Raw genomic sequence first — 21,501 nt, 5'->3', positions numbered from 1 at the left:
TCCCATGTATTTTTTAGGAAGCATTGTTTTCTGGCACTAGTGATAGAAGAGCAGGTTAGGAGCAGCAGCGAGAGATGGGAAACCAGATCTGCCATGCAGCGTTCTGCACTTCCAGTGCTCAGAGCTCAAAATGTCCTTTCTCTGTGTCTGGGCTTGCATGGCTGCAAAGTTTTATAAATACATTATTAAAAACAGTCTTTGCCAGCTGCTAACCCACATGAGGCCAGGATAAAAGGAGCAGAGCACCAGCTGGTGTCAGTCAGCAGAACGGCGACGGGATGGACCGACGCTGGCTTGACAGGCGGCAGATGCAGCGTGACGGGGAGCTTGGTGGACGTGGCTCACTTGGTACATGCGTGACTTCTGCCCCAGCAGAAGGACTACCTACATGACCAGGTCTGAGAGCTGCGTCTCTAAGGTGTCATTCCTCTCCACTCTTTGCCAAAACACTTCAAGAGCTCATCGCTGCGTTATGATGCTGAAAGGTGTCTCAGAACAGTCATTTAGGCTAAAAATAGTGGGGAAAAAAAACCCAAATCAAATCAGAACATCTGCTTAAAATCCATAATCATAACCTGTGGTGGATTTAATATACATTTGTGGTTCAATATTATTCTTGCATTCACGCCAAAAAACATCATTTTATCCATTTTTATAGAATGAAGAATTGAACCAAGTCTCTTAACTTGCAACTACTTTAAGTAGGATATATCAGTGAGAGAAAATTGCCCCATTCACATCAACAGGACTCATATCATGGCAAGGAAGTCTTCAGGGGTATTAGAAGAAAGGTTGGAGATAAAGCATTTTTAGTGATGGGTTTTCCACACTGGTTTCTTTCCCACCTCAGTCTGTCACTGTGAGACTGAGCCCAGGTTGAGATTACAGCAACTGATCAACATTTATTTCCCCTTCCAGGAAAAAGGGTTGAAAAGGAGCCAAAAGTGAGACAGTTTAGGCTTCAGAGTGATCCAAGAATAAGGAATTCTGTTTAGGTTACACTATTTCCAAATGGCCAACATGGATTTTTTTATTGCCATTATTTTTAGTTTAGCCTATCATGTGGGGCTGATTTTCCTCAAAGTGGCCTAAGTCAATGTACATCCTTTAAAAATACCTTCTTTTTTATCTCACAGATATCACTTTGGGATTCCCTTGTGACATGTTTAGATGTATTAAGTGATACTGCAAAAAGAACTGACAAATCCTATCACGTCCGAGTTTATCGCCAAACTGCGGACTCTGTGTCTGAGGTCTTTTTTAATAGTTTAATGGGAAAAAAAAGAAGTGAATAATTCTGGCTACATGCAAACATGATGTGGGAATGGCATCCAAGCTGAAATGCGTGCTGGTAAATGTTAAAGTGAGCTCTCTATACTTAAAATACAGGCATAATACTAAGCTATTCATACCACCTCACAGCTGAACAAACAATATGCAGAAGACAGACACAAGCTCTGTATAACCTTCAGCTTCAGTATGGCTTCAGCTTCAGTATGGCTTTTTCAGGGGGGTTGGTATAGAGTTTTAGGTCAGTTAGCATCCACGATAAGGCCTCTCTACTTTTGAACAATAAGTAAACACTCTTTGGGAAATGTACACTCATAACAAGCAGCATTAATAAAAGAGCTGAAGGAGAACTGGGTCTTCTCATCTCAAACGTATTTTAATATTTTGCTCACTGTTGGGCTTCCCTTGCACTCCTGAATTCTAAGGGATGCTGCTTTGTCTTCTCAAGCTTTATCCCTTGAGGCTGAGAACAGAGCTAGGGCTCTGCTTTCCAAAGAATCACATACATATCCAGAACAGAACCGCATAGCTGGGCTGCATTTTATCATGGGGTTTATTCCTGATTGAACCAAAGTCAAAGAATATCAGTTTCTTTAGAAAATGAAACCCCTGTCCATTGTGAATAAGATGATGGTGTTTTCTGTCTTGCTTTCTGCCTTCGTCCTGCCAGAGCCTGATCCTGAAGGGACATATAGTGACTTTGTTCTAACCTTGCTTCTCAGATAATGCTGTCACATTATTGTAATTCAGGGGACAAGGAGGAAAAACTTGTATGAAAGAATAGAAGCAAAACTGTTGAGAAATGGCATCTTGAAAAAATAAAGGGAAAAAGAAGGGGCAGATACAAAGAATGTGACAGAGAAGAAAACTCCACGGCATTTCTAGAACCAGCAATTTAAGCACAAGCACTGGATATTCCCTGTATCAGCCTCTCCACAGACTACTCTTCTGTCCTGGTTTGAGAGATGTCACCAACAGCAAAAACCATGTGAGTTAGAGATGGAAAAAAACAGAACACTTTCTGTGATTTCTTTCATCCTTCAGAGGAGTGATTCAGTCACAAATATTAATAAAACAAAACAAAACTGGAGTCAATAGTAAGATGAGCATTTCAGGAGCATGATTTAATAAAACTGCTTCTACCTCATGTGAGCAGAAGTTCAAAGACCCTACAGGGACAGTACAAAGATCAGTGATTCAAGGCTGAATGTAAAAAGAATGTCCAGTTATGGACTTTAGTCTGCTCATTAACATACCTGAGCTTTTACTTACCTTTTGCTAAATTATACCACTGAACTGTTCATCTTACTGTAAAATTCAAGAGGGGCTGATACTATTATTGTGCTTAATTTTATTCATTTGTCTGCTGCCACTGAACATCACTGTATGCCATGTAAATGTTCTAACTATGCTGGCATTCATAATATGATTTTAAATGTCTTTGGTATGCTCCTCTGAAGAAGAGGTTAGCCTGGAGTGAAAAAGACAGTGTCCAATTATACAGCTTTCCACACACACACACACAAAAAAGAAAAACAAAAACAAAAAAAACCCCAGAACACTAATACATCTGACATCTTAGTGGAGTCAGCTTGTTCATCATGCCTCTTCCAACTACTGAACTAAGCAATTTAATTATCTAAATTATTGCTGATATGAGCAGGAAGCCAACCATATAAAAGAGAGATGGGACTTTCTTCCCCCCTATCAGCCCATGCGGTCGTATATCTTTGTTCGATGCTTTTTAAAGAAATCATCCAATGACATTTCTGGAAGATATGCATCTTCCCAGGCCTGATCCAAAGCCAACTGTAGTTAATGAAAAGAGGGCCATTGATTTCAGTGGGCATTATTTCAAAACCCGTGTGAATAATAGAGCAGAAAATTCTCTGCTAACACCAGAGTTGTTCCTGAGGTACTTTGTTCAACTACAACTGATCCAAAGTCTGCTGAAATCAAGGAGAAGACTTTCAGCAGCTCCACAGTATGTCGGATGCGGACATTCATGCACCCTGCTAGCGAACAGCTCTCCAACATCTGCTCTAAGTGCTGGTGAGGCCGCAGGGGCTGAGACATTTCTTCTCTTCTTTTGCAATATCACATCTCAAGAGCAACTTCTACTCCAATCCCTAAAAAAACTGATCAGATGCAGAGAGAAGGTTAGCATGAATGCTAGCCAAAGCGATCTGTCAGCTTTATAGGAGATGAAATAGGGTGGTGGGAAAGATCAGCAGACCATTCAAACCCATCAATTTGTTTGCCTTAGCTGAACTCTATTACTGCCCTGAAGTACTTGGTGCTGGAACTACCAGGGCCCATGAATGATTAATATTGCTGCAATTGGAAATAAGTTTGATTGTGCAAGAAGAAGTCCATGCTGAACAATTAGGAGGGGAAAAATAATAAATAGCTGTTTCCTAAGTGACAGGTATCTGTCCAGGAGACAGGACAGAAATTGAATGGGAATACTCATACAGAGGAGAGTGAGTGAATACTCCTCATACAGAGGAGAGTGAGTAACCAAGAGTCTTAGAGGGCTATATAGCATACTCCAAGGGGGACTGGATTAACTCAGCATGGGCATTTCCTAGTTTATGCGTGCTCCACTTTGCAGCCTTAGAAACATTCTTTTAACCTCTGTGGTGTTGCACGTTCACATGCAAGGAAACCTGAGAGAAGGTCAGAATTAGAATTCAGCCACTCCTGACTCCTTAACCTATGCTTGGATCATGCATCCCTCAAATTGACCCCTTTGTAAATGCATCTACCACAGATGCTTCAAAACAAGCTCTTACTGGTTGCCTGCCAAATCGCTGCAATTCTAAAATACCCTCAGTGCTAGACAAGGACTTTGCAATGTATTTTTGCCTGCTGCAGCCACACAGTGTCTGCAGGCTAAAACCTTGATGCAATACCCCCAAGTATAATGTTTCAGTGATTTTTCCACAGGAAGTAATTTCAGATTTAAATTGTACTCTTGCATGTCAAGCTTAGAAATCTTTCTACTGATTGACTAAGAAAACCCAAATCTAACCTGCGATAAAAAGTCTCTATGATAGAATCTCCCAAATCTTACAGTCTGTGATTAGGGTACTACCAAATCCATACCACCATTGCCAAATTAATTTTGTTACCTCTCCTATAAATAGGTTGTACTCACATGGTGGGACCGGTCACGTGCTGTGTCTACATCCCTGCTCCCTGATGGGACAAGACATAGGTGCACTCCGTTCTGCTGTGCCAAGGAGAACAGATACCACAAAATGATGCGCAGACTTTTTAGATCTGGCCAAATGGCTAAAGCAAGTTGTAAGGGCATGCCACAGAGTGCAACTGTCTCTCGGTCTCCCAACATGACTTACCAGGAGCTAGGAACAAGCTACATCCCTTGCGAGTGTGGAAAAATCACTTTCTCAAGCAATGTTTGAGAAAGTTACACCCAGCAGTTCTTTGGCTTTGGCATCATCAACCAGTCTGTAAGGAAAACCCATACTGTACCACATGAACACATGTGTTTATTGACCAGCCAAGTGGTAACCCTGTCTCACTTCAGCTAATAAGGAGTTTGAATTTCAAAAGAAATTCTACATCTCAGATACTGGCTCTGTATAAAACACTATTCCATAAGCACCTCAGTTAACCTGACTGAAATAATTATCAAAGAAAAGACTCACAGGAAGTGTCTCAGAATGGATGTGGGGCCCAAAGGATTAGGAGAGCTCATAAGGGGAAACTTTGCCCCTCTGATTTGGGAAAACACTGCCTGGAAAGCAGGGTTTGCCCAAGAACTAAGTGCCAGCACCTGTAGTACTCATACTGAGAGCTTCTTTCCCTGGGTTTATTTATGAGCTGACAAAAGCAAGAAGAATGTCTTGAACTTGAAACTGAAGCATCAGTTCGATACTTCTAGATGCATTTTTCTTTATATTAAAGTAGCCTCTCAGTGCTGCATTTTGTTTGAATCAATTTTTTCCCCTTAATTTTTACTTACTTTCCTTTGGAAAGCACTAGCCTGAACCTCTTTAGCATGGATCAGGGAATAAGGAACAGAACAGGAGACTCAGAGGTCAGTTAACTTGTCATAATCTTATAATAATATGGGAACTATCCTTTCCTATCCCCGAAATATCCCCAAATATATAATTTGAATCACGTAGATTGCAAGTCATTTACACAGCACATTAGTACATGTTATGCTTCTGTAGTGGCTCATCCATTGGGGCACAAATGTATTTGAATCCTGCGGATATTAATACAATGAAATGATTAGATACATAATAATTTATGAATGGTGATGGACTTACTAGGGGGGAACACACACTCCAAACTACATGACTCAATAGCAGCTGCACAGCTCACCCATCCCAATAATGACTCTGTCGCACCCTGGTTAAGTTAGAAAACTTTGTCCATACTCCCTTGCCTACTTGTTTTAAACTTAACACAACTCTGAAAAGTCTCTCATGTTGTCACTGAAGCAGGGTTTGCAGCATACACATGTCCTAGAACTGGAAAGTCCATCACCTGTATGTAATACAAGGCACACTGGCTATTTAGGGTAATAGATAACATTATTCACTGGCCATCATGGGAAGAGGAGCCCAATTCATACATTTAAAGTAGCAGCCACTGCTGGCCGCAGGATGTCCAGATTAATGAGGAGGGATGTAAGCAAGACAAAGATCAAAATGATGTCCACAGAGGAAGCAAACAGTTCAAACTGTAGGAAAAGCTTGCTGTAGACTGGAAAATCCTGAGATTTGTCCTCAGTACTACATGCTTAGACTGTCCTTACTGCTGTATGTGCGGAGCGTGTTGATTTATTACAGGGTCACAGAACACCAGCCTTTTGGCCTAAGCCCTATACCTGTATGGTGAAAGTCCCACAAATCCCATTTCCTCTCAAGCAGAGGCAGAGCTGTTCCAGCTCACATTAACTATTAGGAAGAAGCCTTTAACATTGAGCCCCTCGAGGCTATTCAATATGAGAGTGCTTTGCTCTTACAGGGCCCATTTCCTGCTTTTTATATCCTCATGGAAGTTCTTCCAGCTCTTGGAATGAAACTTAATATTTTCTTTTTTAGTACAGTAGAGGATTATGTCAGTAAAAAGACCCATATGTCATGGCTTTATATAGTCAGCTAGCAGAGCTGGAGCGAGGAATTGGGATGGGGTAACAGCCTAAATCTGTTTGGAAAATAGGCAACATATTTTCTAACAAAGTGGAACCTGGTGAACGCATTTCCCAGAACTCTTACTGGGGCCAATGCAAGGAAGAATTGCTTTGGATTCCTTGCTCTGTGCCTTATAATAATGGCTTGGATAAGGTTTACCAGAATCCCTACAAGCTCCAGAAATGAGCTCATACCAATTGTCTGTCAGTCTCAGGGTTATTAACAAGGCTATGCTAATTTGAAATGTACCATGCAGTCACCCGCCACTTCCCCAACACTTCTGCTGAACTGTCCAAATTTCCCCAATGCAGGAACATCAGTGCCTCCTACTTGCACTATGTGGGTGAATTTCTCCTTCATGTGTTCCAACAAGTCAATGGCCATCTAATGTCATGAAAGTTTGTTCAGAAGCAACTACATTTGATTAAAAGATTTAGTATAGCAAAGGAACTCAAACCATCTCTGCCCAGCACCTTGCCCACCATCAACATGGGACTAGCAGGTAAGGGGAATACAGGAGAGTCAAGCAGAAGCAGAGTTTATCCACTGTCACAGAGATCCTAAGTCTGAGACAGAGATAAAACACACTTTATTCCTCTAAATTTCTGAATGTAACACACAGGAAATCACTGCCTGTGAATCCTTCTGTGATCTTGCCATGATCCTGGCAGTGGGACACCTGCAGAAAAGTTCTGCCTTGTCACTTTTCTTGGCATTGCCACTTCCAGGGCTATGAGTAAGATGGAAAACAGGAAGCTGATGAAGAAGACGTTTAAAAGAAGTACAGAAAATAATGGTCTGAAAGCTGTAAATTAAACAGGAAAAAAACTGTAGGCAGAGAAAGCATGCAAACTACCCCTATTTTCTACCACTGTCATTTGCATAGAAAGGATAAGAAACCAAAAGTTGTGCTCTACAACCCATACACGGTTCTCACACCAGGCCACTGACAGATGCAGGAGGCGTATCAGTTAGTAGCTGATAAGAAATGTCACTACCAGCTACCCCTGCACAACACCTGGGTCTACCTGTCTGTGCTTAAGGCAAGGGGTGGGACAGTGTCAGGTCAATAATCCTGGCATTGACTGGAAGGGTTTTGAACCATCTCAACTCGCACCCCGTTCCATCTCCTCTACTCTGCTTCCTTCCTTTTAATTCTTCCCACAAGTCTCAGAAACAGCGGCGGTCACTCTGTTGCAGGAAAGAGAAAGCAGAAAGGGAGAGGGCAATGAAAGAAATAAAAGAGTATAAGGAATTACATGGATGAAACAGAACAACTTCAAACTCAGGTCTTCCTAACATTCTCATTTTTTCATATCTCAAATTTTTGTAATGAACTGTAGGAAGAAGTGTGATATCAAGCTGTCTGAAAAAGACCTGAAACTTAAAAACTTACTTGATTCCCTTTCCTTACCTTTCCATATGTAATATCCTGAATTTGTACCTTAAAAGAAAAGATAGCTATTGGGTAGGCAATAGTAGATATCAAAGATTTTATCTGATGGTTGGAGGGAGGATATTTTCAAATGGATAAAGACGCAAAAATTTTTAAAGTTCCCATTACTTCCAAAACTGGTGACAACCTTGCAGACTGAATTGTTATCTCAGGAACAGGGTATTGATCTTTAGGTATTGGTCTTTTATGATACTGTATCTTTACCCATGTGCTCTGTTCAGGTAGATGGCCAAGGGCTGTGTAATGACATCAGGAAAGCAGTATTTCCTTGAAAAGAGAGACAACTGAAAATGAGAGAGCCAGGATCAGATGGCAGGACATATAGTAGTTACCAGGAAAATAATAGCAAATGCAAAATTGGGAACTTTGGTGGAGGAGAAAGGACAGGAAAAAATTGTAGAAATGGAAAAGAGGTACCCACTTAGACAGCAGTGCTAGAACTTAAATCAAATTACATCTGTGCCTTTCTGGACTTCAAAGATGAATTTAAGATACTGTCTCACACTAGGCTATTTCCTAAGACATTGCAGAGCTTTGGCTGGGATTTATCTCCTTTAAGTTTAGATTGTAGGTGTCTAACTAACATTGTATGTGGTTTTATACTTGAGCTCCTCAGGATGAGTCCCCTTTCCAGTTCACAGGAAAAAAAAAAAAAAATCTATAGCCACATTGATTTTATCTCTTTCTAAGGAGAATGAGTAAAATATATGAACTACTCACAAGAAGTGCTTCTTTTCCCCACACACAATAAAAGGAGCCTAGACAAACAGCTAGGAATTAGATATTGGTATTTCAACAGATATTGATATTTCAACAGATGTCTATCTGGTCAAGGTGATGTAAGAAAGTCAGCCAAAAGCAGCAACGGCTAACAGATACTAATGGTAATAATAGGAAACTTCAGCAAGTTCAGAAGCAGAGGGTGAAATGACTTGAGTACAAAGTCTTTGTCTAATGGGGAACAGAAGAAGCACATCTAGATTTCTAAACAGATACCCCTTCCTGAATGATTAAATTGTCTTAGAAAAGCAAGTCAGGGTAGAAGGACCAAAATGGAGCTAGGAAAAGCAATGTCTTTTTGAACTTTTACACTAGTTTACACAGAGATCTTAAGAACATCCTGTGCAGGATTTAGTCCAGTTTCTGGGTGAATTATAATGGATATGGGAACTAAAACTATGGGGCATTCATGGAATCCTGGATTTCCTAAAGGGTTAAACTTCAGTCTGAGTTTTCTGTTTCCATAAACTGCATTGGATGAAGTCAGACCTGATGTTCAACTGTCCTAAATGCCAGCTGCTAATGCTTTGTTCTCACTGACTCTGCAAGTAGGCTCAGGAACGTGGAGGCCTGAAGACAGTCCTCACCAGTAAAATAAAGGTTACAAAAAGGCACTAAGTACCTTGGCCTTTTCTACATCTTTTTTCCTACTAGATTTCCTGCCCCACTGAGCAGCAAGCAGGTACTTTGCTTTCCTTTTGATGCCCAGGAAAATGCCAAAGTACTAATACACCACCATGGTGGGCAGAGATGCGCATGAATTTACCCCGTGTGCAGATAAGCAAATATTTCACACACAGTTGTTCTCGGAATAGTAACTGTTTTAATCTACCTGTTGCCAATTAAAAAAAAAAAATATTTGGGATGGGATTGTGCTTGTTTTGCTGTTTTGTCTCTGTTAGCAAGACCGAGAGCCTATTCTTTGTTAAATAAAAACCAGTGTTATAACTCTTGTTTTCCATGGATACATACAAGATCTAATTTAATGTATTAAAGTTTTTCATATTCATGTTGATGTATTCGGGGAACAACTCTTATTTATAGATTATTACAGATGAAAGGTATGATTATGTACAGTCTGACATCCTGGCCAACATAAGCCCAAAATTATTCTTAATAATACCAGTATCTCATCTATATTTTGTAGAAAAGTTGCAGTACTTTTCCTGCTCTAGAGAGCCATCAGTCTTGATTTATGAGACCGAATATTCCTGAACCAGAACTAGAAAGTTTTTCAAGTGCTCAGTTACTGTCACCAGATGTACTTCATCTCTAGAATAAAATAAATGCATTCATGTTCTGCTTGCAGTGTCATGTTTCAATCTGAAACCTTTCCCTGGCTTCTAGGGCGCAGAACAAGGTGCTAGGCTGACGGTTGATAATTAAAGAATTTTAATTTTTTCTGTACTAAGGTAAACATGAAACCTGCAATGCTATTAGCTATTCCTTAGCCTAAAAAGAACCCCAAACAGACAAACAAAGAAGAAATGAAATAACACACTAGCTCAGCTACATTTAGAGAACAAAAAAAGAATTCTCAAGATCAACATAGCACCTCGCCTTTTTCTACTCTCTCCAGAAACTCTAAACCCTGCTGCTGCTTACCAGTGGCAGCTTAAACGCTTTAGGAGAGAATCCAAACACAAGGTGATGCTGAATCCTCAGACTAAGAAAAACTCTGAAACTGTGCACAACTAAACAGTTAAGTACCTCAAGAAGTTCTCCACAAAACCCTGCTGGTAGCTATAGCAACTGCATTCACTGTATTTTTACTAGAAAACATTTTTTAAAGCTACTTAAGAAAGTTCATTTTTCAGCCATTATTTACATATCTAACTTTCAGGCCTTTCGATGCAATCCTGCTCTCCATTCAGCTTCCACCCTTCCGCTTCCACTTGGCATGCATGGCATGTGAGTTGCTGGGGTGACTCCCAAATTCAGGGAAGGAATTTTCTCTCCAAAATTCAGCAGGCTTAAATCTAAACTGCTGAACTGTGGCTTTCATTTCCAGTGAAACGCCATGCCAGCACAAACGCTTACATCTCTCAGGCAAATCGGACATCCAAGGAGAGTTACACTTAAAGCAATAACTGAAGTAAGTCCCAAAACACTATAAAGGGGATGGGAAAAGAAATATTCTTTAAGAACCCTAAACTGTTAGATCTTGAGAAATATCTGCTGTATCAGAATTTTGATCTTGCTACATTTACTTACTAGGAAGTCCTGTAAAGAAGCAAAACTTCAACACTACTTGGGATATAAAAACCTTGGAGAGCCACTATACTTTGTTTGTCTTACATAAATTATGCCTTTCCATGGCACAGTCTTCTCTATATGATTGGCATCATACAGTACAATAACTATGTTTGACATTTATCTGTTGAAAGGGATTTTCCCCCCCCTGGAAACAGCTGTGTGAGACCAGATGAGAGTGCTGCCGGTTTCCTGTATTCGAATCAACCACCTGAGCAGAAGACTGATGTGGGCTTAACTCTTCTCTCTGGTGCTCCCATCTGCATGAACAATAGCTTTTGACTCTCAAGTCTGAGAGAGAAGTACACTAGCACATCACATTTGGTCTCCCCTTTGAGAAGACAGAATTTTGTTTCCCTCTGAGGTGTACAAAACAGAGAAAAGACTGAAAGCATAATGCAAGGTCTTCAGCCTTGACACAGACCTTCCACTTCAGAAGCCTGTGGCAAAATGTTTGTCGGAGCAAATTGCAAACATATCCGCTCTCGCCCCCCCACATCTCTTCTCATTGACAATGGACCGCTTCGTGCTTTTCCACACCACTACATTAGTTTGACGCATTGATTCATTTATTCACATATAGCAGCTTGGCCTGTGACTTCACTAATTATGAAGAGTTCACCATGAAAAACCAAACAAAACTCACAAAAAAAAACCTTCATAGGATACTATTAGATTTCTTCTAAAAGCTTTGCTTTGGGAAGCTTTTTATAAAAGCTAGTCCATTACTTTTATAAAGCATTCAGTTATATCCACAGAAATGCTACTGGATAGCCATCAGACCAGTGTTTTCCCTATTTTTGTGTACTTCGTAGGTGAAGTACCTGTAAGGCTGAAAGCATTAAAACACAAAAAACAATGTTAAAAGCTATAATACAGGTTTCAGCATTAAGACTTTTGATGTCTACCTTAAGCTAGAACAAAGATAGCTGCAACTGAGTGTAACAGAAACATTAATTCTTCTGTCACACATTGCTGTGATGTTATCACCAATGTTATTCAACATTCCAATACATTAAAGCATTATGATACCTGGAAAATATTCACAAGTTGTCGTCTTGTTCCTAATAACATCCTAGAGGCAAAAAGATTTCTTCCCCACATACCAATGTACAAGAGTGTCAGCTTTATGACTCCTGCCTATGAATTACACCAGGAGGACTCAGTTTCACTGGCAACAGTTCAAGAACAGGAAAGTCGGGACAATGAAATGACTTCAAAGGAACATGAGTTATTGGAAAGATCATGCAAGCGCAGACTAAGTATTCAGCGTTAACATATTGCAGTTTCATCAGATTCCAAATAGCAGGAATCAATTATTTTTTCGTAGCAGCAAATCTGTGGTATCTCAGAGCCTGGCTCCATCCTGATGTGCAGCTGCAACTCTATGTATTAGTGTAAATCAAAAAGAAAAACCAAAAACAAAACCAACAACAAAAAAACGACAAGCCCCAGTGGAATTACAGAAGTGCAAAGTATGAATAAAGCTGCACAGACCCTGATGGTGAGGCTGATCTACCTTTCTGCACAGGACAAGCTCTTAAAATAAATATGTTACCAAAGCATTTAAATCCATTCAACAGTTACTCTAAGATGACTCTTCTACTTAATGAGAGACTTCTCTTCAACCACAAGTTATAAATAGGAGCATTGCCTTTGCATAGTGTGAATCTCACAGAGAAGGGAACATTTCTAGGGGAAATGAAAAGATTTCATCTAGGACTGCATTATATTATCCCATTTCTCATCTTAGGATAAGAATGAGAGGAAGGAAAAGTATTTTTCCCACCACGTGGCTCTCAGCCACGTTAAGACCTACCTTATTTCTGAGCTCTGTCCTGCGGCAGAGGAATGCCTTTCTTGCAGGCTACAGCCCTGCAAGTAAACAGGCAGGGACAGGCAGGATGTGGGCAGAACTTGGGATCTACTCTACCCCTCCCAGGGACCAAAGTAGCCTCACAGCCACCACAAACACAGAAGAGAAGGATGGTAAGGAAGGGCTATCCCTGCCGCGGTGCCTCCCACGATTACTGCTTGGGCAACGACTGCCCTCGCCTCCCGCCTGGCCCAGGACAACACACGGGCACTGCTTAATAGCCCTTTCCTCTGCAGGCAGATACACCAGTCTCTGTGCTGGTCCCAGTATCGGCACTCATGTACTGGGGAATGCACTGGTATTTGCAGATACCCATTTAATTCAGATTGCTGCCTGGCAATCAGAGGTCAGTGGCTTCTAGTCTGTGATTTCAAGCATTTCCTGATGCAATCACCTAGCAAGGATACTGTCAGAAATGTTCTAGCTCACCTGCTTTTGCTGTAGAGAGCAGTCTGAGTGCATTATTTTTTTGCAATTTGTCATATACAAATTTTAAACAAGGTTTAAGTCATAATTTTAAAGATACAGATTTTGACAATTATTGAAAGCATTTAAAAAGTTATGTATTTAAAAAGTTATGTATTTTTAGTACTTCAAGTGTTCCTACTTGCACATCAGTGCAAGCCAACACAGACAATTTTTGTTTTTTAAATACTACACCCTAAATTATGTGATTCAGAAATGACTACAGTCTTTGCTAGCTCTGCTGATTTAGTAATACAGCTTGCAAAAAGATCAATGTTCAGACAATCCCACTGGTATCTCAGCATACCTCTTAGCAGATTAAAGCACTCCATAATTTTTTATTGGAATGACAGAATCTGCCCCTAAATAGACACCATGGTAGAAGCCTCAATAAATTGGGAGTCATTTTCCACTTAAGTCTGTGTAACACCAAACACACTGTTGAAACCTTAAATCACAGATAACTATTGGTAGTGACAGAGCTCTTCTTAGACTTCATGGATTTATTCCCAGAACGCATTAAACCTAAGGGAAGGATTGCATTAATTTTCCTATCTCTATTTCCCATTCTGTTCAGACATCGTTTAAACCATATCCCAATTAACTGATTTTTACTGTCTCAGAAAGCATCACTGTGAACAAGGTCAGAGGCCTTTCCCCAAACTCAGGTGATAAAATAAAAGAACATGGAGAAAGGGACACCTGTGCCTTGAACAGAGTTGGATATAAAGCAATCCCTGAGGAATCCCTGAGTTCCCACCCATCCAGAAAATCTACTTATATTCATCACCAACTTTCCTAATTAAAAGTTTGGGACTTGGGATCCCACAGCCTATGACCTGCAAGCAGGCACTGAAAGAGGGATGGACGCCACCATTTTTATACACAGTCACCAAAAGAAGCAGCTTGCATTTTCAAATGCATCTTAAAACTTTTACTTCAGTGGAATCATTGAAGGAAGATTTAAGTGTTTATTCTCCTTCAAGTGTCACACTAATTTCTTTTATTTAATAAGACATGGCTGCCCTATTTCTCCTTTCTCCTAGAAAATAATAGCACAATCTTGTGAAAATTTGCCCCAGTTCCTAATACCTCACAACGCCCTTTTACAAATTTTAGCTTTTAATTCCCGTTCTTTTCAATTTTTGTGGTACTTAACAAAGTGATTTTATACTCCAGGGGCTGAAATTGATAGAGTCCTTTGTGATCAGTTTGACTTCTCCAGAAAGGCCTGAAGCTTGTCTTTTATGATAAACCATAAGCTGAAAAGGACCACCTCCAGTAAAACACAAGATTGCACAACTCCTAGGACCAAAGGATAGTGCTGCTTCAATGTGCATCCTTTAAAAGGATTAAGCAAGCCCAATAATTATCCGGATGCCTAGGAAGAAGACTCTGCTCTTGGCAGCAGGCAACACACTTCAAACAGCAGCAATGCCAAAAGCATGAACAGGCAATAACTGACTCTCTTTAAAACCCAGTAAGACAACAGGGAGTCCTGAGACCTAGTGTAAAACCTACCAGACCCTCCTGGTCACTTGACTATTGCTCAGGAGTCTGGGTGGTGCTCTGTTCATTGGCACAGCTCCCAAGCAACATAAGAAGCTACCAAGCTAGAGGTTTTCAGGAAGAAAGGGGAGTTAGTCAATGAATTAACAACACAGGCAGATGGTGGGACAAATAGAGGTAGGCTGGACAAATCCATTCCCCAAATCTTATTTTAGCCTGCTTAAGTCTCCTGAAGCATAACTGTGTGTATCCTCACCTCAGATCTTGTTTCAGTGACGGTCCCTGTTATGGCACCTTTGGGAATTTTGGCAGGGGAACAGTTCAAAGTCAGGCTCTGTCCTAAAGAGTTATCCATGATTTACCGATGGTAGCTCCTCCAAGTTTCTCTATCCTGAGTAAGCCTTTTAAAGTCCTAAAATAAAATGTTCCCTCATCTGATCTTCGAGATGCCACCACATCTCAAGTCTTCCATCAGGATACATCTCCCAGCAAGCCTCTGTTATGAACTGAATTAGAAACATGTCCTGGAGGGATGAGAAAAAGGCTATAACCAGGCTCTTCACCTGTCACCTGATCTTTAAAATGCCAGTTTTTCACACAGGGGACTTGGACACTGGAGGATTTGTTTGGCATAAAGTTACTGTGACAGAGCAGAATTAAGCTCAGTCCAGCGGTCCAAGTCTTGCACCAAAAGGAAAGCTGTCGTCTCCCATATTATCTCTGCTGGGACAGGAGCAAAGGCTGCCCTCTTTACCAGACATGATCCCTGTGCCAAAAGAGTTTACGATCTAATAGACAGGATTTCACAAATCCTGTGAGTATACAGCCATAAAGGATTCAAAGGGGATTAACAGACTCCTCATCTTCCCATTCTTAAGGAGAGTATTTAAGGAGAAAAACTCTCCTATCAGCTTCGGCTTCACTGCCATCCAACACAGCATCATGTCACAGACCAGAGAAGGGATTAGCACTTATCATCTGATCAGACAACAAGTTAGCTAAACAAGAGGAGCTGGTAATGAGGCAGAAAAGCTGTATGCACAATGGCATGGATCCCCCCACCTAGGCATGGATCAAGAGTATTCATAATACTGTAATTTAATTGAGGGACTTCATAGATAAAGGCCAATTTTTGCAGACAGTGTAGGATTGACAATGGAAAAATCCATGCACTGTGGAGCCTTTTAATGACAAATCAGAATTAATAAATATTATCCCATTTATAACAGGAATAAGTGAAATGATCATTCATATCAGTGTCTGTTTCACAGAAAATTGTCTCCATGTTCCAGCAATTATTTTTGCTGGCAGGTCTCAATGCAAGAGAAATACTGTGTTCATGTCAGTATTGTCTTAAATTGGCTACAGGGGGCAACTAAATCAACCCAAAGGCTAGTATTCCCCAAAGCCAATGTAATCCCTCCTCCTGCGTGGGCCCTGGGAGAGAGAGGGAAGAGCTTTTTTAAGATAATATGCAGTCCAACAGCCTAATACTTCCTATATCATCTGTACATGATGGAGCACTTAGCTACATGATATCACTGGCACACCACATATCTCCTGAACGATCCTAAATCTGATACCCGGGATAAAATTGTCACATCACCCTGCTACAGCTATTCCAGGTCCTCCTGCTGACCGAAACTGCTCTGATAGTTTTAATCAATACAAAACTTTTCTGCAGTGTTAATTTATTGAGAGAGAGATGCCACTGTGTGTTGGTCAACAGCCATGCCCCCCCCCCCCCCCCAGCCTGTCTGTGCAGAATGCAGTCCTGCTAGTTAACTCTGCTGAGTGATGCACTGAAGCCTTATTGAAATTAGGGGGATTAATCTGACCAAATACAGAGATTTACAGTGTAGTTGTCTATATCTGTGTAAACCACCTACCAGCCCTTTATAATCCATAGAGAGGAAAAGACACTTCTAGGGAGTAATACATTTCAAACAGGTCGGATGAATCATCCTGCAAAACCTCCTATTTTTCTTCACCAGCTCTGAAGGCAGTGAGGGGTGTCTGGCAAGTCGGAGAGTCTCCAACCGACATCTAAAACTAGGTGAGGTACTTACTTGGCCTCTCTGCTTGAGACAGACAGACCCAAGAGAGGTTAAATGCAACACAAACCAGTGGCACAGCCATTGCCCCGGGGCTGCACCCATCCATGCCACATGCCATGGCTATTATTTAAGGAAATTCAGCCCGTGATATGATGAATCTTCAAGTCATTAATGAAGAGAAGGACAAAAGCATACAGCTAAGAGAAGAAGTGACACTGGTTAACACAGGATTGTTCCTGCTTATTTCTGGTGGGGTTTTTTCTTGTTTTGGTTTGTTTTTTTCCTTATGAATCCTGAAGACCTACAAAGCTGCCAGCAACTCCTCCAAGTAGGGGGACAGACTCCCCAAAGCTCAGCGTACCTGCAGGCTCCCTCTGTGGCTTCCTCAGCTGGCTAGGACCTGCCTTATGGGTTATTACCTTCAAAAATATTCTCTGGGAGAGAGATGGGGAGCAAAAACGTAGACATGGAAATGAGGAGAAATCGAAGTAAGAGTAAATAGTTTTCATTGTTTTATCATACCAGTGGAATCTGGCATAAGGGTACTTTAGGCTTTATCTAGTTTGCTGCATGCTATTACCAGTCTTAGCTCAGAAATTGCTGAAGGAAAGGTGATCTCTGTGTTAGTACACCGCTCGACTGGATGCTCTCCTGGAAAGCAGCGTTTCTCCAACTTCCCTACATCATTGCATCTAGAATTAGCAACTTAATTTTATAGCCCACTCATAACTGCCACAGCCTTCTTGGGGTTGTGGCCTGTAGTCTGGGAACAGCTGCTAAGGGAAGTTAAAAGGACACTAAGGGAAGAATATATGACAATAGAGATATCTATTGGAAAGGAAAAAAAGGCAAAGAAGGCAATAAAAAAGACAGAGCAGTGAATTGAAAAGAAGAAGAAAGTACTCAGAAATGCACAAATAACTTGAGTGAAGAAAGAACAAAAATGTACACAGTAATAAACCCAAGGGATGGCAACAAAAGAAGCTAAAATAAGCCCACTTGTAAACTGTTTTAATTTCAGGTATCAGTCATAAAAGTACTTACGCGTATAATTAAGAAAAGCCTCCAGAAAACATAAAAACCACTCTTAGAAATACTCTAGAGGTGGTACCATAACTAAACAGCAAAGCAGGACAGGGGAAATTGGTTTGAAACAACACAAGCACAAGGTGACTTATGAAATGTCAGATTTGAACAAAAGCTGTCAACCCATCTGTTAGGAATGAGCAATTCACTCTTGCCCCAGCCTCCCAGAGCAGTTGAACAGTTTTATTACCTATGCTAAAGCATTATCCTTTGCAAATGATTTTGTTTTTTCCTCCTGCAGGAACATGAAGTCACTGGCCATTGCAGAAGTGGATCATCAGGTCCCGTGTTCAGACTAAGAGCATCCTGGGCTGTGATGCAGCAGATCGTGTAGATGAGGCAGATTTGGGCTTTGCCAGTGCTCACCCAGGACCAGATGAATTTCAGGTGCTACGGAAGGGCTGTGCCTTATTGCCTCTTAGCAGGTACTGAATTAACTTCCCACTGTGCCTGACCACACCTTGTCTAGATCTAGTCAATGGGGTTCCTTGAAGATTTTCTGGTATCTTTTGCAAAGATCAGCACTGAGCACCCTTCTCTTATCAAGTACTACAATGGGCTGAAAACCATGCGTTCCTTTGCATTCCTACCTTATCATTTCATCAGGGTATTTCACTTACTGTGGCGAAAAACTGTCCCCTACCACTGAAAGGGATAAAGGATTGCAGGGATGCCCAATACAAGAAGTGCTTTGAAATGGGTACCAGCTGTTGTTTCATTTCTAAGAACTGCAGTGGTAATGAAGACAGTCCATGCAGATTATTTGTAGCCTTTATCTGCTGATGAAATTGGAATCACTGAAGTTCTGTCGTACAAGTGGTAATTAGTTTTATACTAAATATGGAGCCAACAGAAATCCCCCTGGTATCTCCAGCTCTAAACTTTCCAGTTCAAAGAAAATCTTTGCAATTGATATGCAGAATAATTCTTCTTATGGCAATCAATATAAACCCGGGTTCTCTGGAAAGAAATACCTGGATGCTGCCAATAAGCACATAATTCAACACAGTTAAGCAAACAGTACTGCAAAAATTACACTTGGGTGATAAGCAATCAGACCACAACCAAGTCTTGGCTAAGCTTAGATCAAAGAGCACAAGTCCGAAAATATTTAAAACTGCCAATGGTTTAAACTTCCCCTCAAATATGATGTGAAATATGGCAGTTTTGGCATCTCTTATTAAAATCACTTAAGAATCAATATTCAGGACATAACAATAATCAAATCAAGTTGCTTAAACTGAACTCAAGGGATCCTTCTATTTTGCAAAGAATCAAAGATTAATTTCTAAGGAACTGAATCAATGCAAAGTAAATAGACTCTGATAAGCCGGGGAAGGATAGCTTACATCTACTGCATAGTAGATAAGCTCTGCGATAGCAGTAGTCCCTGAGCAAAGGAAATCTAGAAAACTGCATAATCAGGACTGACAGCACTTGCAAAATATGACCCGTAACTGAATTTCATTCATTCCTAATGAATTGTCAAGGCTAACATAACTTGGAGAAGCTTTGTGACATGTAACCAGATCAGCTCCAGGTTTTGCACTTTTCAGCCAGCTCTGCAGCCACATCCACCCTGGTGTGGGATTTGTGACTCTTCAATGGGCTCTCAAGACGGGCTGCTTCATTATTTCTGTAGCGCAAGGGTTTGCAAGCAAGTGCCAGGGCTCATGGGCACCTGCCCTCTCTTTATTGCTAAATTTCCTCCATACCAGGGAAGAAATAGGAAGTTTTTAAAGAGTATTCATACTGTTTTACCCAAAGAAGCCTTTTAAAGTCAAAATACTTCCAGAAATCTCAGGCTCTTGTTTGTCACTGTACACAAAGATATCAGGTATTTGCCATGAAAACCTCAATATAATAAAGAACAGCAATCCAGCACGCTTTCAGTCTCCCATGCAAAGAAACTCTTTTTTTTAGGTTGTTTCTAGCAGCACAAGAAAACAAAAGCTATCTCACTACTTGCGTCGTCTGTGATGTGAAATTAATTTTCCACTCACGAGAAAGAAGTATCATATCTGTTGTATATTAATAATGTTTATTATAGAGGTGGGTTATTTCTTTTTTCCCCAACTCCAGATTAAATCTCTAATCTATACCACAAGTCCCTAGCGGGTGATATACCCACCGTCTACCCACCTACTGCCAATTCTGAAACAGTTTTCTTAAGGCAATAATAATGTGTGCATACTTTTTCCTTGCTAGGTGAAGCATCAGCCATTTAATCTTCATAGACCTTTTACTAATGGTGAAAAAAATATTATCAGCCCTCTCCCACCCTCATATTCAGACTAGGAATGAATAGGTAACTTTTCCCTCAACCAGAACTGTTGGTCCTGTTTTGCAGATCATATTCACATGATAAAATATTTCAGCCTAGGCAGTGGAGCTGGATGTCAGGAGTACAGTGGGGAGAAAAAAATCAGTGCACGCTCCCCCCCACACCCCTGGCCAAGCTCCACTGCTGGGGATGTCAGCCTGTGGTTTGGAATTGCTGGTCACAGCCCCCATGGCAGCCAGCACCAGCAAGTGCAAAGGAGATCATGTAAAGGAAAGGAAAAGTCCTGAGATGGAAAAGAAGGCTTGTAGCAGCCTCAGTGTTGCATTATTATCTCTGAATAGAAGACCATGTCATTTTTGTTCACATTTCTCAATAACTGGAGTACAGACATACTGCAAGAGTCATGGAAGTGGGCTGGAAGCTCAGTAAGGTAGCTTCATGCACGTCTCAGACACAAAAAAGGGGGACCTGCCTGCCCCATTCTGTAGCTTCCTTACTCTTCATGGTTTCAGAGCCATGCCAAGGTAAATCTGGGTTCCCAGGGCCTCATTCCCCCGCATAAAACAGCTGTGCAGAGATTCAGTCTAAAGGCTGCGCAGCCCATCTGTGCCAGAGCAACATCCGCTGCCTGTGGCCCCAACTATACTCCAGTGGGCTTTTTAGCTGTAATGTTAAGGCAAAAATCCTTAATTTCACCTGTAATTTACTGACCCTTGATGTCATTTATAAATCAAGGCCATTAGGACTAACACCTCCTCTCCCCTGAAAAACACTCCAAAACTTAGCAGTGTTTTTTATACAAAATTTGAAATGGAAAACTATAAAATAAATGGTATGATTTGTTACCTCACAAGATCTCATACTTGCTTGCCAAGGAGAAAGTAAGCCTGAGTGCGGCTTGAGCAGACCAAGGCTTAAGACGTGTAAGTCTCCCAAAAGCACAATGGGAGATCTTTGCAGAAGCTTCTCTCTCTGCAAAATACATGCCTCTGCTTGGCTCCACTAATTGGGCTGGGACAGAGTCATCTCAGCTGAGCTTTGCGTGTGCCAACTTCAGAAGCCTGATGTGACTTCCATTGAAGGGGATCACAAAACCTTCAGCAGCAACTGGAGCAAGCCATTAGGAAAACACCAAGTAAAATGAAGTATAGGATGGAGGAAATTAGCAGAGTGAGCTTGTGTCCAAATATGACTAGATAGTTGCTAATATGTTAATTTTCCTGCTCTTTTCCTATTCTACCTACATTTGCTACAAGAATTTCAAAATAAGT

General features: G+C 40.9%; 1 protein-coding gene across 1 annotated transcript in view; it reads right to left on the bottom strand.

The window, feature by feature from the left end:
* The window catches only part of COL22A1 (collagen type XXII alpha 1 chain), a 226,528-nt gene extending 208,254 nt beyond the window's left edge, over positions 1–18,274 (bottom strand). The window contains exon 1 of the mRNA XM_087734610.1: positions 18,137–18,274. The gene's annotated coding sequence lies outside the window, so the exon portion shown is untranslated. The remainder of the gene's footprint in view (positions 1–18,136) is intronic.
* Between the last annotated feature and the right edge of the window lie 3,227 nt (positions 18,275–21,501).

Source organism: Nipponia nippon, unplaced genomic scaffold (genome assembly GCF_047370975.1).
Source record: "Nipponia nippon isolate SJK-2023a ecotype South Korea unplaced genomic scaffold, ASM4737097v1 scaffold_1, whole genome shotgun sequence".
NCBI lineage: Eukaryota > Metazoa > Chordata > Aves > Pelecaniformes > Threskiornithidae > Nipponia > Nipponia nippon.
The sequence above is the reverse complement of the archived record's forward strand: the minus strand, read 5'-3'. Positions and strand labels throughout refer to the sequence as shown.